The sequence below is a fragment of the Staurois parvus genome, unplaced genomic scaffold (genome assembly GCF_062004578.1).
Source record: "Staurois parvus isolate SC_StPar_1 unplaced genomic scaffold, SC_StPar_1.0 ptg000232l, whole genome shotgun sequence".
In the NCBI taxonomy this organism is placed as follows: Eukaryota; Metazoa; Chordata; class Amphibia; order Anura; family Ranidae; genus Staurois; species Staurois parvus.
This window is the reverse complement of record NW_028318028.1, coordinates 7,204,531-7,223,873: the sequence shown is the minus strand read 5'-3', so window position 1 is coordinate 7,223,873 and position 19,343 is coordinate 7,204,531. Positions and strand designations below refer to the sequence as shown.

At 41.5% G+C, this 19,343-nt stretch overlaps 1 long non-coding RNA gene across 1 annotated transcript; it reads left to right on the top strand.

Moving 5' to 3' along the window:
* The first annotated feature begins 11,449 nt into the window (after window positions 1-11,449).
* Window positions 11,450-17,924, top strand: LOC149460320 (uncharacterized). Its single transcript, XR_016313088.1, has 3 exons — window positions 11,450-11,634; window positions 12,532-14,672; window positions 17,640-17,924. It is a non-coding gene; the product is annotated as an uncharacterized LOC149460320 (long non-coding RNA).
* The last annotated feature ends 1,419 nt before the right edge of the window (window positions 17,925-19,343 follow it).

Below are 19,343 nucleotides of genomic sequence, written 5' to 3'. Positions count from 1 at the left end.
AACTTTTTTCAAAGAGGGCCAGATTGGATGAAGTGAACATGGTGGAGGGCCGAACATTTTTCCGAACATTCTTTGAACCATTACAATTAAATGCAAATAAATTATTTTATGCCAAGTTAATTGCAAACGACATACTTTTCATTTCATAACATTAAGATCAACTGACAGCTGAGTTTTCACAATGTATTGAAAATAAATTTAAAAAAAAACTTACCTGCATTAATGTGAAGGGTGAAAAAGGTAGCTGGAGCTGAAGTCTCTGCTCGGCAGCCGGGAGGGGAAGAGAAACACACTTCACGCTGGAAGCCCGGCCCTGACATCACCGCCCTCTGTCGCTCCCAGCGCGGCGCAGTCACGCATGTGCACTGCTCTCAAGCAGAAGACTGTCTGCCACAGAAGGGAGGGCCGTGCGACAGCCGCATTTACACAGACCAGGGAGAACGCGCCGCAGTCAGGCATGCGCACTGCCCTCTGCTCTCAAGCAGAAGACTGTCTGCCATAGAAGGGAGGGCCGTGGGAGGGCCACATTACACAGAGCAGGGAGGGCTGTTGGAGGGCCGTATTAAACCGACCCCCGGGCCGTAAATGGCCCGCGGGCCGGACTTTGGACATGCCTGCCTTACACTGTTGCCTTTCTCAATATGCTTTATGCGCTTTGGTTTTTTTTTTATTTTCTGCAGTTGTGTCTGTGGCTGTTGACACCACAAGAAATTACATGGTAAGGTTCAGCAAAAAAGGAAGACATTAAAAAAATTCTATTAATAAAATACCCAAAATACCAGCAGGATGCTCTTTGCTGGGCAAAGCTGCTAGGCCTAAACTGACTTAATACCCACAGAGACAAATCCTACACTGTATTATGTACATAGGAGAAATTCATAGATCTTTTGTATACATGTTCATTGTTTACAGTGGGGATCGAAAGTTTGGGCACCCCAGCTGAATATTTGTATTAATGTGCATAAAGAAGCCAAGGAAAGATGGAAAAATCTCCAAAAGGCATCAAATTACAGATTAGACATTCTTATAATATGTCAACAAAAGTTAGATTTTATTTCCATCATTTACACTTTCAAAATAACAGAAAACAAAAAAATGGCGTCTGCAAAAGTTTGGGCACCCTGCAGAGTTAATATCTTGTACTGCCCCCTTTGGCAAGTATCACAGCTTGTAAACGCTTTTTGTAGCCAGCCAAGAGTCTTTCAATTCTTGTTTGAGGTATCTTTGCCCATTCTTCCTTACAAAAGTCTTCCAGTTCTTTGAGATTTCTGGGCTGTCTGTCACGCACTGCTCTTTTAAGGTCTATCCATAGATTTTCAATTATGTTGAGGTCAGGAGATTGTGAAGGCCATGGCAAAACCTTCAGTTTACGCCTCTTGATGTAATCCCCTGTGGATTTCGAGGTGTGTTTAGGATCATTATCCATTTGTAGAAGCCATCCTCTCTTTAACTTCAGCTTTTTCACAGATGGCATCAAGTTACCATCCAAAATTTGCTGAAATTTTATTGAATCCATTTTTCCTTCTACTCGTGAGATGTTCCCTGTGCCACTGGCTGCAACACAACCCCAAAGCATGATTGATCCAACCCCATGCTTAACAGTTGGATAGAAGTTCTTTTCATTCAATTCTGTGCCCCTTCTTCTCCAAACGTACCTTTGCTCATTCCGGCCAAAAAGTTCAATTTTAACCTCATCGGTCCACAGAACTTGTTTCCAAAATGCATCAGGCTTGTCTATATGTTCATTTGCAAAGTTCAAACGATGATTTTTGTGGTGAGGACGTAGAAGAGGTTTTCTTCTGATGACTCTTCCATGAAGAACATATTTGTACAAGTATCTCTTTATAGTGGAATAGTGTACCACAACTCCAGTGTCTGCCAGATCTTTCTGGAGGGATCGTGCAGTCAAACGTGGGTTTTGAATTGTTTTTCTCACAATCCTGCGAGCTGTTTTGTCTGATATTTTTCTTGGTCTTCCAGATCTTGCTTTAACTTCCACTGTTCCTGATGACTGCCATTTCTTAATTACATTCCGAACAGAGGATATTGACATCTGAAAACGCTTTGCTATCTTCTTATAGCCTTCTCCAGCTATGTGAGCGTAAACTATTTTCAGTTTCAGTTTTCTAGACAACTGCTTAGAAGAACCCATGGTGCTGATTGTTGGGGCAAGGTCAGATGAGTCTGGGAATTTAAAACCTTTGAGATTGACATCACCTGGTCTTCCCAGATGATGATTGAGAACAATCCATGACACTGGCAGGTCTCAGCTTGGCAAAGGGGGCAGTGCATGCTATAAATTCTGCAGGGTGTCCAAACTTTTGCAGACGCCATTTTTTGGTTTTCTGTTATTTTGAAAGTGTAAATGATGGAAATAAAATCTAACTTTTGTTGACATATTATAAGAATGTCTAATCTGTAATTTGATGCCTTTTGGAGATTTTTCCATCTTTCCTTGGCTTCTTTATGCACATGAATACAAATTTTTAGCTGGGGTGCCCAAACTTTCGATCCCCACTGTGTGTTTTAAATTTAACACAAACAAATTAAATAAAATTACAAATGTAAAATATTTTTACAGTCAGGTACTCAAGTTTCATACAAATAGCTGATGCTTGCCATTTACACTCAGCAGGTATTGTGATAACTGCAGCTTTGTTTGCCTGTTTTACTACTGTGCTGTGAAAATTCCATATTAACTTGGTCCAAGTATGATTTCTAGCTATTCATGTCTACTAAGGGAATTCAGACAGCTGACTGGATTAGAAAATTAGAGAAAGGATGCATCCTCTGCACATACAGTATGTATTAGAGAGTCTTTAAGACCTCCCTGCACAGCACATCCTTTCTGTCAATTGGTAAGTTTCTTCCAGTGAGGATAGAATATGCTAGCACTTGCTGGTGAGTTTTTGGATTCCATTTGGGGGATGGGAGCCTGGCAAACGCAATAAGAAGACTTGTGCTTGCACAATATGGAGACCACCAATAAGAGCTGCAATGTGGATTCTGTATGGAGAACCCACCATGGGGCCTTAAGTGTTGCATCCTGATGAAGCCAAAAAGTGGAAAGAGAATCTCTGATGTTCCCTGTGAGGCCCAAGAGAAAGTGCATCTATGTTTACTTTTTTCACATTGTAAAGTTTATCATTTGCTTCTTGAAAAGAGTCTTAAGTAAACCATTTAGATATCTGAAACAATCATTTATGTGAAATTCAGTTACTCCTATTGCACAGTGGTGGAGACTTGCCCTAGGGCTCTTTCATACAGGTGGCAGTGTCTACTGCAGTGGACCACTTTGCAGAGGGAGGTAGAGCAGTGGCTGACAAGCATTCAGGAAGTGATCCAATCCCCTCCAGAATGCCTGTTTTCTTTTTGGGAATAAACTTTTTTATTTTTCAAATCCCAAGAAGCATTTTGTATTGAAATACCGTGCTTCAATCATCAGCCAAGCATTTGGCTCATGGCTTCGACATGTGCTAAACAACAAGCACATAAGGGAAAAATAAAAACACTCATCTTTAAGAGAGCTAATTTTCCAAGGCTGAGAGCTGCTCTCCAAGACTTTCACTGGGATGGAATATTGGCTTTGATGAACACAACACAGAAATGGGAGTTCTTCAAAAAGACTGTATCTGAACACACTGAAAATATATTCCCATGGACAATGAGTTTAAAAGGCTAAAAATTAAACCTATGTAGTTTACGGCCAAAGTCACAAAAGCTATAAATAATAAGAAAAGAGCTTTTAAAAATATAAAACAAAGGAACACTATCATTGTTTAAACATTACAAAGAATATAAAAGAATATGTAAAAAGGAAATCAAGGCCGCAAAAATTGAAAACAAATGACAGATTGAAAAAGATAGCAGGACAAACCCCAAAAAAGTCTTCAATTATATTAATAGTAAAAATGTCATATCAAAGCATGCAGGTGCTTTACAAAATAATCTATAGTGGGTGACTGCGGACAAAGAGAAGGCAAATGTATTAAATACCTTCTTCAGCTCTGTGTATACAAAGGAGCATGGGGAGTTCTTGTCCATAATGGGCATGGTAATGACGCAGCTCCAGATGATCCACATTGGCTCACAATTGATATGATCCAGAAATATTTAAACAGAATAAAGCACCTGGGCAGGATGGCATACACCCATGGGTCCTTAAAGAATTGAGCTCTGTCATTTCAAAGCCATTGTTTCTCATTTTTAGGGACTCTGAGTGGCATAGAACCATTGGATTGGTGTAAGGCCAATGTGGTTCCTATATTTAAAAAGGGATCAAAATCTTTACCAAGTAATTATAGACCTGTTAGTTTAACGTCTATAGTTAGTAAGATACTATAGAGTTTAATAAAAGACCACATAGATGAGTTCTTGCTTAAAAAAAAAAAATGTAAGCAACAGACAGCATGGATGCATGAAAGACAGAAGTTGTCAAAAAAATCTGATTTTGTTTTATGAGGAGGTGAACAAAACCTTGGACAGAGGGGTGGCGGTGGACGTGGTATACTTGGATTTTGCAAAAGCGTTTGACACAGTTCCCCACACATAGCTAATGTGTAAGGTAAAGTCTACGGGCTTGGAAAAATCTGTATGTAAATGGATAGAAAACTGGCTAAAAGACCATATTCAGAGAGTAGTGGTTAATGATTCATACTCTGAATAGTCTAGGGTTGTTAGTGGTGTCAGTGTTGGAACCTTTACTTTTTAATATATTTATAAACGATATAATATATTTATAACGTCCTTACAGGATGTCTTCAATTTACAAGCTCACCTCAATGCAATGTTCAATTGGGCAACTATGTGGCAAATGAGGTTTAATGTTGATAAAGGTAAGGTTATGCACTTGGGGGCTAAGAATATGCAAGCATCATACATACTGGGGGGGTACAACTGGGGGAATCAATGGCGGAGAAGGATCTGGGAGTTCTGGTAGATCATAAGCCTAATAATGGCATGCAATGCCAAGCTGCAGTTTCTAAAACTAGTAAAATCCTCTCTTGTATTAAAAGAGGTATAGACTCCAGAGAGAGAGATATCATATTACCCCGGTACAAATTATTAGTAACACCTCATCTGGGATATGCAGTTCAGTTTTGGGTACCAATTCACAAAAAGTACATTGGGGAACTGGAGAAAGTACAGAGAAGGGCAACCAAACTGATAAGAGGCATGGAGGCATGGAGAAGCTCAGCTATGAGGAAAGATTAAAGGAATTTAATTTATTCTCTCCTGAGAAGAGGAGATTAAGGGGGGATATGATCAACATGTAAAAATACATCAGTGGTTCATATAGTGAACTTAGAGTAGAGTTATTCACCCTGAGGTCATCACAGAGGACAAGGGGGCACTTTGTACATCTGGAGGAAAAGAGATGTAATCTCCAAATACGGAAAGGTTTCTTCACAGTTAAGAGCTTTGAAAATGTGGAATAGACTCCCTCAAGAGTTTGTTCTGGCCAGCTCATTAGATTGCTTTAAAAAAGACCTGGATTCTTTCCTAGATACACATAATATAACTAGATACTAACATTTATAGGTAAAGTTGATCCAGGGAATATCCGATTGGGGGATCAGGAAAGAGTTTTTTCCCCTGCAGGAGCAAATTGGATCATACTTTGCTGGGGGGGTTTTTTGCCTTCCTCTGGATCAACTGTAGGTATAGGATTATAACTTTTTTTTTGTATGGTTGAACTAGATGGACTTTTGTCTTTTTTCAGCCAGACTAACTATGTAACTAGGTATGGTATAATTTAGATGGGTGGTCGAGAGGTGGTAAAACTGCCAACAATGTGTAGGGGAGCCTAAGGCAACTGCATGAAACTGCAAAAAAGATGTTGATAAAAACGAAGGAGAGATGAGGGAACAAAAAGGAAAAAGTAGTGAGGTGATGGGTACTGGGGGCTAGAGTCCTTAAAGTTTTTGGCCTTTTTAAAAGGAAACTGTCACGTACCTTGGTAGTGAGCCTGACGTGAAGAGGCAGACCTCTTGTACAACCCCAGCTCGGGAACCGCTGAGAGTGACACAGCAGTCCCAGGAGTGGGGTAAGAGAGCCTGGGATCCACCCGATGAAGTAGCTGGACTGGTGAGGAGCAGAGCAGGATGCGGATGGATCCGTGCAGGATGGATGGATGCAGATGCACCCAGAGGTGAATAGCAGAGTCAGACGAGCCGGGTTTGGTAACGGATGAGGCAGAGCAGACCAGAGCAGCAGGCAGGAGGATAGTCGAGTCACAGGCCAGGTTCAGCAGCAGGAGGTCAAATGATCAGGAGCAGGCAGAAGAATAATTCAGTGACAAGCCAGGGGTCAGGGCAGGAGATGGTTAACAGTAGTCAGGAGCAGGCTGGGTTCGGCAACAGGTAACAATACAGAATCAGGAAGCACAGGCAGGGGAAATAAGACCATACAGCAATTTAGATACTGCAGTGGCCAGTTTAAATAGCCCGCTCGGTGCCATCATTGGTGACAGGCGCCCACCCGTGTGCGCGAGTGCGCATGCGCGGCCGCGGGTGTCGCCGTGCGCGCCTCTGTCCTAGTGCCCTCACGCCTGTTCGCCTCATCGGGATCCCGCGCATGCGCAGATTTGTGCTCTGCGGTGATCGTCTCATTCCCTGACAGAAACATTGTTCCCCTTAAACCCCCCACCTCACCCCCTTGGTCTCAGCCCGAATCACACACCTCCTGAGCGACATATCAGACTGGATGTCGCTCCACTTCCTTAAATTGAACTTCTCCAAAACCGAGTTTCTTGTCTTCCCCCCAGCCCGGACACCACCCCCCATTGATTTCTCCGTCACATCCAACAACGCTACCATCAAACCCGCCCTGCAGGCCAGAGTACTGGGTGTCATTCTGGACTCCAACCTATCCTTCCAGCCCCAAGTCCAATCTTTAACAAACTCGTGCAGACTCCACCTCCGCAACATCGCCAAAATCCGCACGTTCCTAACCCCAGAAACCACTAAACAGCTCATCCACTCCCTCATTATATCACGACTCGACTACTGCAACTCCCTCCTCACTGGCCTGCCTCGCCGCTGGCTATCCCCGCTTCAGTCCATCCTGAATACGGCTGCCAGACTCATTCACCTTTCTAACCGCTCTGTCTCCGCCACCCCCCTCTGCCAATCCCTCCACTGGCTTCCGATTGCGCAACGGATCAAATTCAAAATCCTAACGCTGACGTACAAAGCTGTCCACCATACTGCCCCGAACTACATCACTGACCTAATATCCAAGTACCGCCCAGCACGCACACTCCGCTCCTCACAAGACCTCCTTCTCTCTAGTTCCCTGGTCTCCTCCTCCCATGCCCGCCTCCAGGACTTCTCCAGGGTGTCACCCATCCTCTGGAACTCCCTGCCCCAACCCATCAGATTATCACCTACTCTCCTCTCCTTTAGGCGCACCCTGAAAACCCATCTCTTCAGGGAAGCCTACCCCACCCCCTGCTAACTTGCCGACCTCCTCCACTCTTCCTACCACCCCATCCCCCACAGCTATCTCCTCCTGTGCCACCACCCCCTCCCTCCTAGACTGTAAGCTCGAAAGAGCAGGGCCCTCGAACCCCTCGTGTATCACATTGTATTGGTATTGTTCTGTCACATGTTCTGTCCCCCTTTGTAATGTACAGCGCTGAGCGAACTATTGGCACTTTATAAATACTGTATAATAATAATAATAATAATGAGGCCCGTAGTAAGACTTGGTGACCACAAGCTGGAGGGGCACTAGTAGAGTGCTGTTAAGTCTGATTCCTAGTCCTAGTCCTGATTCCTGTCCATGACAGAGAAGACATTCTGACTTTGGTGCACTGCCTGGTATGTGGCCCTGGAACATTCACCACTGGTACCCATTCTCTGCACTGCCATATCAGAATGTTAAGGAAGGACATCCTGAAATATTTAGTAAAGGTCTTCATTCTTAAACAAATTTGAAAATTCACTCTATTGTCCATAAAGCATCGCTAGTCAACAAATCCCTCTCAACCCTGTGAATACAACTCAAGCAAGCATTACACAAAACAGTTACTCATCTCATTAGCTAAAAAAGTTTTTTATTTCTCCCTAACTGTAGAATTATTTGCCCAAAATATAATTGATGTCTGCGGCAGACTTGGGGGTACTGAGTCAATCAACAATAAGTGAACATACTAGGGATACACATAGGTCCAGTCTTACAAAAAAAAAAAAAAAAGGTTAAAAGGGAGGGGTCAGTTGGTCTTTTTCTGATGCCACTCTTGCATCCATGTTTCTATGTTGCGTTGCAAGTCCAATTTCCTTATCATCCCTACTAAATGTACAGTTACTGCCACCACATGGATCATAGCCTCCCATTTAATGGAGTAAAATGCTACAAGGCTTGAGCTCCATCCAGTGGCACAATAGTTGTATGCACATAGAGTCGAAATCTACAGCATGAGTGCCATCACTCGGTAACAGGTATCAATTGTAAAATGTATACAGAATCCTTTTGTGGTAAGTAGGGTCATTAAAAACTAAATGCTTTTTACTTTACATTTTAGTAGATGAGGGGAGTTAAAACATCTAACAAATTATTATATATCTCTTTTGGACCATATTGGTGATTTTAGTAGATGAGGTGACCTACAACATCTGACAGATTCTTATTTATCTTTTGGACCATATCAGGGAGATATCTGCACTTGTTCCTGGGTCTGCATACCCTTTGTAAACCAAAAAAATGATTCCCCAGCCACACTTACCAACCAGCTTGCAAAGCAACCAATTTGGCCCTCTATAACAGTTAGCGTTGAAAACAGAGGGCTTTGTTTGCACACATTTCCAAATATATGTGTAAGCCACAGTCCCACATCAAGGGTCCCTGTCAGGGATCCCCGCGGCGCTGGTCCCGGCGCAGGCGCAGTGCGCCGCCTTGTGCAGGGACACGGGCACTAGGTCCTGGCCGGCTGCGGCGTCCGGGTTCGCGCATGCGCACTAGGAGCCAAGGGCGCACGCCTGGCACCAATGATGGCGCAGGGCGCGATATTTAAATGGCCCTGAGCTGTCATTCAGTGCCTTCTGGTCTTACCTGCATTCCTGATCCTGTGAACCTGTATCCTGTAAGTTGCTGACCCGGATTGTACCTGACCACATTGTATTCTCCTGCTCTGACCCTTGGCTTGCCTGACCTCTCTCCCGGATGCCCCCTATTGGATCTGACTTTCTGTTACTGACCTGGCGTGTGCCCCGACTATTCTCTGCCCGCTGCTTTGTACCGCACCGTCCATACGGCTACCGACCCGGCTTGTCCGACCTTGCACCTGCTCAGCCATCCATCCCATCGGGGTCACCCGACCTCCTCATATCAGGCTCTCCCCTGCGGGAGCCCCTGGCGAATACCCCTACCACTGACGGGTGTGCTCAGTAGTCACGACCTGGTCTCAGGGTACTCCAAGTTCATCCCCACCAACAGGGGCCCTGGTGAACAAGTGCTTTGGGGCTTAGATTCCGTGCGCTGGGGACGCCTGATCAGTGGAGCGCTAGTGGTACCGCCGGGCAGTCCCTTACAGTTCCTGTATACTCTGGACCTAACTTTAAAATTTCCAGAGTCTCTATAGTAGGAGCACATATATCAGTCCTACTATGGAGGTTCTGGAAATATTAGAGTTAGATCCACAGGATACAGAGGATACATGATGCAGGACTGTGGCTTATGCATGTATTTGCAAATGTGTGCAAACAAAGCCCTCTGTTTATAATGCAAACTGTTAGACAGGGCCAAATTGGTTGTTTTGCAGGCTGGCTGGTAAGTGTGGCTGGGAAATTCTTTTTTTGTTTGTGAAGTGCATTGCCCTTCCATTTGCACCTTACTGCTAAGGCTAGTTATCGGTTGGGAAGGCTGCCAGTGTTTTGTGCTGCACACCCTTTGTGCCCATATGATGGATTCCCACTCTCCTGGTTGGGTTTTTATCATATGAATTATGCTATGGGAAGATATGGAAAAACCAAAAATGGTTAGGAAAACAGAAAACTTTCAGGCACAATCATGAATTAAGGCATGGAAATCTCACTGCTAGAATATTGAAGATTTAAAGAACGCCAGGGGCTGATTTGACTCCCATGTGCCCCCTCAAAAAATATTGCATTCAGGCGGACACCCTTGAACATGTGTATATGCACACTACATGCACTTAGTAGTTTCAGGTTTATACATTATATACCGAATATTAACAACTGAAATTGACAGTAAGCAGCAAGCCAAAAGAATGTAAACTGGTTAGATACACTTCATAGATATGCAATGGTAGATGTACAGTATATGAAACTGAATTCACATAAATCAGTTTGCTACAGCTGTGGCATGGGTGTGCTCAAACAGCCTGGACGTGTGATAGATTCTCAAGGAAAGTCTTTCACATGACTTAGTGAAGCACAATGAATATAATAACGGAAATAAAACAGGTTTGTGTATGCCCGGACAAAACTTTTTTCTAAGCTTTGGATAAGAGTGGAAATAGGTTAGAATACCTGTTGGGTTTTACTACTATCCATGGCTTTGCTATTTGCAGATTACCTTGACAAGTGTATGCGCATAAGAACAGTTAGGATGTATCTTAGGTGGGAGCAAATTCAATCAGTAGAAAATTATTAATTCCGATTTGATATAAAAAAAAATTTCCATCCTTGTCCTTGTCTGTTTCTTGCACTCATCCTTGTGAAAACCCATTGTCAAACTGTGCTCTTTAACTCTTAGATAACCAAACTAATTTTCTAATGAAATTTTACAGGTGCAAGGCCAGCTTAACCAAAACTAGAAAAAAAAGAAAGGGACAAGCATACATTATAACGCCTAACATCCCATCCTTTAAAGTCTTATATGTGCCTGTCCTTGCCCCTGTACTACCCACTAGGGGCCATGAAGCTACCACTGCAAATTTTCCAGCCACACCTTCACATTTTCTGTGAATGTGCATTGAAAATCCCACTCATAAGGAAAGCCTATCTATTATACTGTATGTCCAACCGATGGACGACCTTCCAATAGGAAAGGACAAGAATTTCTCCACTCATGTAAACTAGAAACAAAGGTTTGGACAAAGAGTACCCAAAGCTTTAAAAAAGATATTGGCAAAAGTTTTACTCTAAAGATTTGCATATACTGAGCCATTTATGATTTATGAGTTTGATACTGAATATATTATCAAACGTGCTTATCGACTCTTCAACGTCATTTGCCCTAATTACACTAACTACTGTTGATATTCAGTATCACCGATACACAAACATTAGCAGATACACCTGAACAGCTAAAATTAGAAAGTGTTGTCAATAGATTAGTCACCATTCTGTGGAGAAAGGCATTCTGGGAATGTGTGATCATCCAAGGCTCTCATTATAGGATAGGGAGTATGCCAAGAATTTTCTTCTCTTCCTATATCACATTCATGCCAACCCTTTCAACATGGAGATATTCTGACCAGCCAGCATGGAGAAGAACCTGTTTTATGTAAATGTACCAGAGGTGTGGCCACTTACATATCCCAGACAAAAGCCTTTATAAGTTCTATTAAGGGAACTGCTGCTGCTGAGTATACAAGCTGAGAGGAGCACTTCAAAATGGCTTCCTACCTCACAATAATTTGCCTTTTAGTCTGCCTACAATTCACAGGTATGTTCTGTACAGACAAGCCTAAATCAATGGGGCAATAGAAGTGTACTTATGTGGTAGTAAATACCAGTCTGTTGAAAGTTTTATACATATACTGTGTATGTGTATATATATATATAATTATTTATATCTGCATTTTACTCCATTGAATGATAGATAGATAGATAGATAGATAGATAGATAGATAGATAGATAGATAGATTAGCCGTTTCAAAACCTCTGCATTCAAAAAGTCTCTCATCGGTCCGTAATATGCATCTGGGGTCTGATAGATAGATAGATAGATAGATAGATAGATAGATAGATACTGTAGATAGATAGATAGATAGATAGATATTTCTTTAAGATTTTATGCTCTTTTCACAAAGTTTAACATATGGATTTTTATTTTTATTGACTAATTTTTTTTACATCTCAATGGACTCAGCAGGAAATAATAACCTTTTTTTTAAAATAAGGAAACATATCCTGATATGTTAACTTTATGAAATTAATCCATAAAGTGATTTTAGGTACTGATTGTTTTAGTTACTGATCAATTATAACATAAGCACACCATAAAATGTTATTTCTTTTACTGTCTTTTTTTATTAACCAGATGCATTAGATGATATAGAAAGATAAAGAAAGATAAGATAGATATATAGATAGATAGATAGATAGATAGATAGATGAATAGATAGTGCATTGCCTCAAAACCTTGCACTTTCTACCATCTAATACCAATGAACTTATATACTATATGTGAGTTGTACATTTTAAACGTTTTCTGGAAATATGGAAGTCTAATTATGTGTGGATAGGTTTGGTAGTGTTAATGTAAATGTATGACATATACAAAGCATAATAATACTGTATAATAATAATAACTATATATATTTTTTCTTTATTTTCCAGGTTGCCTAGGTAAGTAGAACTTGTTCTCAATCTATACTACACAACCTCTTACTGTATTTGTTATTTTGGAAAACCCGTATAGAAACAAATTGATGAAAAAAGCACTTGTGGGTTTAACCAAACAAGTTATGTGTACTGATTCTTTATGGTCCTTGGGTGTGTCCTTTGCCATAATACTTTGCACTGAAAGTTGTCTCTCTTTTAATCTGGGAAAGTTGGGAGGTATGTGTAAAGACCAGTATCAGTCCCTTGATATTAGTTTTAGGTAAGTATTGGATAGTATTTAACAACATTCTGGGGGCTATTTACTATAACTGCATGATGCAAAATCTGGTGCAGCTTTGCATAGAAGCCAATCAGCTTCCAGGTTTTATTCTCAAAGCTTAACTGAACAAGCTGAAGTTAGAAGCTGATTGGCTATCATGCACAGCTGCACCAGATTCTGAATGATCCAGTTTTAGTAAATCTCCCCCTCTATATTAATGTAGTAACACCTCTGTTCTCAACTTCCCAGGCCTGAGCAACTGCTGAGCACTTATGTGAGACCATACTCTCCCTGATAAATCTTAAATGTAGAGGAGATTTCCCCTCACCTTCTGACTTTACACAAAGTCAAGGGAAATCTCTATGGGAAAATGGTTGGAACTTCTGTCTAGATATTATTACGGTTTGTGTCTCCCTGCTCAGGTGACAACATCTCTTCTCATTCCTTGTCCTGATGTCACAGGGACAAGATTTGAGGTGAAATATTGGCCAAAGATAGCAATACAAAGTTGACAGAAAGATTTATTGCTGTAGATGGGGTTTAATTTATCTTGTGTTATGAAGAAAACATAGGAGGAGGAACACTCCTTTTGTAGCAGGTGGTGCGAGACTCCTACAGTAAGTGGCTATAGAGCTGCGATCTATGGAGCTACATCTCCCTGCTGGGTTTCCTAGAGATATAAAAAGCCAGTAGGTGACCCTGCCACTACCAGTGCTCACCTGATGATGACAATGGTCTCTTCCCCGAACCCTGGCTGATGGTTGAGGCGGTCTGAGAGTGGGAGGCCTATTTAAATCTGGAAGCCTTTTTTATAATAAAGGGGCCCCAGGTTCTGTCCCCATGTGAAAAAAGAATGGGATCATCCTTAATGATGTCTGCTAGCTGCTGACTCACTGAAAAAAATACACAATGACTCTGCACACATGACCAGTCCTGATGGTACAAATAGCCGAATGACAGCTCCATCAGTTATATGAGGGATGGGAAAGGGGATAGTGATGACACCATTCGCCAGATATGGTCATAACCATATTTGGTCAATGTAACTGTCCAAATATGGCCAGAAGCCATATTTGGCAAGTGATGTCACTACTGTCCCCATCCCATTGGTTATGTGTCTGGGGATTCTCAATGACATCAACAGTTCCTAGGGAAGCAGAGGGTGATGGCTTCCTTGGCAACCAGTGACAGCAGAATGTTGTCACATATAGAAAACGTAGAAATACTGCTTCTATAAATTTCCAGCTCCTCCCAAGCAGGGGTCAAATGGGCAAAAGTTCATCTGAACTTCCAGAGAGCCAAAGTTTAGTCTGAAGTTAAGTTCAGACCAAACTGTCAACTCATACCTAGCTGGGAGTAAAAGTTAAGTTCACATTTGCAGTTGGGGGGGGCAGTAAAAACAGACTGTTGAGCTGTGTTTTTACTGCCTCCAGCTGCCCTTCTTAAGCTACAAAGGCAGCCAGATAAGAGTGTACATATGTCATGGCCGTGATGCTTTACTGATGTGGCAAAAATGATCCCCCTGTTGTGTTTACTAGGCAGCACCACCTGTTGAATGTGACCCCTTCAAGTGAATGGGGCCACAGCGCAACTGCCCTGCAACCCCAAGCCATTTTTCAGAGGAATGGCAAGCACTGCTGCTAGTGTAATCCTTGCCTTAGTAGTTAAAAAAACTTTGAAAGACGTGTATTTCTATTCTTGTATACACAGTCTGACTGTATTATAGTAATAAATACGGAGGCTTCATACCAAAAAAAATTCTGCATGTTCACTATTAAATGTTTTGTCTTTAGGACAAGTACCTGGTTGGCAGATTGCTGTGTTGACTCTAGAAAGTGTTACAATTTTCATCTTTATACTAATCTTATTTTTCGGGGTGAGTACATTCATTTTTTAACATAAAGAATAAGCAAGAGTCAGTACATAAATCACTTATTGTCATTGTGAAATGCATATTGCTGATCTGCAGACAAAGAGCAGTTAAAATACTATATATACTTTTATATATATATATATATATATATATATAAAATCTCAGAGAGTAGGTACGGGTACTCCTCCTGAGTCAACCCTTGTCTCTGCCCCAATCCTTCTCTAAGCACTGTCCCTTATTCTTGCCCCCTACTTTCCTCCCAATAGACCACCAGCAACAATAGATCCCCCAGCATCAATATACCCCCACTAGCAACAATAGATCCACCCAAGCAACAATAGTCCCCTCAGCAATAGTAGATCCCCCAGCAGCCAACATCAATAGACCTCCCCCCAAAACAGTAGTATAACCCTGCTCCTCCCTGCAACACTAGCCACCCCCCCCCCCAGAAGCTAGAAACCATAGACTTACTCCCCTATGCAACAGTAGATACACTCCAGCAACAATATAAAACATCCCACACCAGCAATTGGTGCCAGAACTGCGTAGCACCATGTTCCTGCTTTTGCTGCTTATTAAAGTGTATTCAAGTCTAAAACTTTTTTTTCTAGTTTTGTATAATGTGAGGAAGGATTAGAACTCCTGTCATTTGTTAACTGTGATATGGGGCTCCATTAAAGAGATGTATCCTCACTTTTTGTCCTACTGACAATGAATTCATCAGACAGGAAGTGAGCGGAAATCTGTAATTGAAACACTGAAATAAAAATCTGATGGGGTTCTAGCTCTCCCCTCCTCTATTAAAACAGTAATAAAGTAATTTTTTTTTCACTTGTACCTACAGATAAGCCTATAATAAGTCTTAGCTGTAGGTACTGTAAATATCCCCTAAACATGCACCATTTAGGAGATATTTACTAGTAAAGGAGCACCGGACATACCCGTGCTGTTCCTTCAGAGCTGTGTGCCAAAAAAAGTGACTTCTGCACATGCGGACGTGATGTCATCTCAGCTCGGCCATTCAAGCCGCAGGAGTACACAAACCCGGAAAAAGGTCCACGTGAAGATGGAACCTGTCAGTGGTGACAGCGTGCCGCTAGAGAGCTTCGTTTTAAGGTAAATTTCACATAATGTGCTAGTATGCGATACATACTAGCACATTATGCCATTGTCTTGCAAGGTTTTTTTGGGGTTTTTTTTTTAAAAGATCATGGTTTGCTACCACTTTAAAAAAGAGCCTTTATATTTCTGCCTGTGTTGCAGTTGAAAACAGGGGCGGACTGACCATTTGGAAACTCGGGCACTGCCCAAGGGCCCAGGGTCAGTAGGGGGCCCCATGAGATGCCCCTGGTACCTTTTTCATAGGCTTTTTTGAGTTTGGGCAAGGACACAGGGGCCCCATGATCCCCTATTGCCCAGGGGCCCCATGAGTTGTCAGTCCACCCCTGGTTGAAAAGGTCCCTTCACTTTCTTTTTGGTAAAATGTCAGTGGATCGGGAAGAGAGAGGACATTTTTCAAACTGTTAGCAGTAAAAACTTGAAGTTCTAAAAAGTTCTAAAAAGAAAATTTAACTGGATATACACTTTAAGGAGTTATGAAAGTAAAATTCCAAGCAAAAATACTTGCATTTATATATATTCCTCAGTATCCACAGAGGATATAAATCCCCTTTGTGAGAACCAAATGCCTTTTCAAACCCAGATATTACCCTGTAGAAGTAGAAGTGACATCATCACTGTGCTGTGCATAGCCTGTGCAAAAAGCAGAGCTGTGCGAGGGATCCCGTAGGCCCCACCCACTACAGGCTATCTGCAGAAGATGACAAGAAGGGGTGGAGCCAGGACCAGTCACCCTGCACAAGGAGAGAGAACAGCAGTAACTGGTCATAATGCAGGAAGCTGCTGCACAGAGAGAAGGTTTCACCCTGGATGAATGCACAGATGTAGGAGGATTATACAATACGCACAGAAATTCAAGTATTAATAAATATGCCTCTTGCATTTAGAGAATATTTTTTTATCTTGGAATTCAGCTTTAAAGTTTTGTTAAAGTCAGTTTTTTTAGTTTTGATAGAAAAAGTAAGGGTTAAGACCCCTGTCAGTTTTTGTCTTGCTTTTTGCATCTCACCAGGGTAATACACTTCCTATCACAGAAACACAATTTGAAATAAGAGGAAAGTTCTGCAACGTGATGAAAAGTCCCCACTTAGTTGTCACTGGAACAGGTGTCCCTAATAAAAAACCCTATTCATTTAAATTTCCCATTTTTTGGACACAAATAGAAATAAAACCCTGTCAGTAGATTTAACATGTTCACACTTCATCTAAAACAAAAAGAACAGTGATGGCATTATATGGTGATTTTTGGCTGACAGTATTCTTGTATGCTCTGCCATACGTTTTTCTACAACATTGCTATGTAATAATACTATGATTGTTTACCACACATAGCCTCATAATTAGTCGGGTTAAAAAAAAAACCTCAAGCCCATCTAGTTCAGTCAATAGAAAAAAAATAGAATACATAAATTGAAATCCTCATATACAGAAACCTATACCCATAGTCAGGGGCAGACTGACCATTTGGAAACTCGGGCACTGCCTGAGAACCCGGGGTCAGTAGGGGGCCCCATGAGATGCCCCTGGTACCTTTTTCATAGGCTTTTTTGAGTTTGGACAAGGACACAGGGGCCCCATGATCCCCTATTGCCCGGGGGCCCCATGAGTTATCAGTCCGCCCCTGCCCATAGTTGATCCAGAGGCAGGCAAAAGAAACCCCTATATAACGCATATGGTGATGACACAATCATTAGTTTAGCACTCCAACAACTACCTAAAGATGAAATATCATCTTTGGGTGGACTGGCCATTTAGGAAGGCAAGTAGATGACCAGAAATATCAACATCTAAAAATATATATCTTCTGATTTCTCATTATTTGATTATGCAAATTTTCTATTTTTTTTTCAGCTTGTCTGTAAATGTTGCCGCAGATGCAAAAGGTCGACACAATCCAGCATTGGGGTATACTCACAGCATGGATGTGCACAGTAGTGACCCCGGAACAATCCTACATTGGTCAATAACCTGCATTAATGAGGATAAGCCTATCACGCACTTTGTTCTAAAGGAAAAATGACTATATTTATTTATTATAACTTTCTCCATTCTCCAATGTGGATAGCATTTTGAAGCTCTGATCATGACTTTTCTAAACTGTCTATGTGTACAATAAACTTTTGTTAATACTGTTGACCCATTGCTGGTTGATTTTTCATTAAGGCGATTGTGTCATATGAAGTTTATAAAGGTGAAAGTCCTGCTTCACTGCTTTCGGCTCCAATAATGCAGCAAATAACATCAAATTAATAAATTGCAGCTGCACCTAAAATCTAAAACTTACCAAAGAAAGGACCAGTTTACTGTCTTTCAGACTTTTGGGGGGCTGTGCCCAGTGGGAGTAAACAATGCCCGATCTTTGGTATTAGAGGGAGAAATAGATGGTGCCAGTGGGAGGAATAGTGCCTCATTATTGGTGTCAATGGTAGGAATTATGCCTCAAGGGATGGATAAAGGCAAGCAAAGGGCCGCAGTTTGGAGACCCCTGATCTAAAGTTTGTCTAACACACCAGAGGATGATTTATTAAAACTGGAGCGTGTAAAATTTGGTGCAGCTCTGCATGTAAACCAATCAGCTTCCAGGTTTTGTTGTCAAAGCTTTATTGAACAAGCTAAAGTTAGAAGCTGACTGGCTACCATGCACAAGTGCATCAGATTTTGCACTCTCCAGTTTTAGTAAATCAACCCCAGTGTAATAAAGCAATCAGTTCAAATATGTACCTTTTGCCAACTGGAAGCAATAGATCCCTTCCATACAGTGGCAGCACAAAGGCACCCTCTGTTCTTTCAATCATGCTAAGCATTGCAGCAAGACATTCAATGAATAGTAAAATAACAAACACTTATTTTAGCACTTATAATTATCTAATAAAGAATAATAATAACATCAAAATCACCACAGATGAAAAATATTGGTGAAACAACATAGTACATATAATAAAGTCTCTGCAAAAAATCTTCTAATCCAGTAATAATGGTGCAGAGTGAAACCAGAATCATTCACCTTTCACCCAATCTTTTGGTCTCTTACCAGAAAGTTTGAGCACCCGAAGGACTGGTCAAACAAAGCAGATATCAAGCCCAACAGATGAACCCAGGATTCCCAGAAGGATCTCCCCAGATACCAGATGAGTTAGAAGCTTCTTACTGAACACTGCGGTCTAAGATGGCAAATACCTCTCCACATAGTTAACACCACATAAGGAAAAAAATATATCCAATCATAGTGTAGTCGTAGTGTAGATGCAATTTATTCAAGTAATGTACTTACAACAACAGAGTAAGAATCAGCAGATATGAGTAATGTTTCCAACCAACAAGATGGCCATGGTCCGTGGCGGTGCATGATGACATCACACTGTTTTGAACTCGGTCACTTACAGACCATTTACCGTGATCTACCAGTGAGCCAAATTAATATAGAATTACGTGCACGTGGAAGAAGACACTGACACTGTTGCAGTTTGTCAACTTCCTAAAATTCTGTTTTATTGAAGAACTAACAGTATCATTTATAGGGCTTATGATGCAGGCAAAGCATATACATTGATTGGG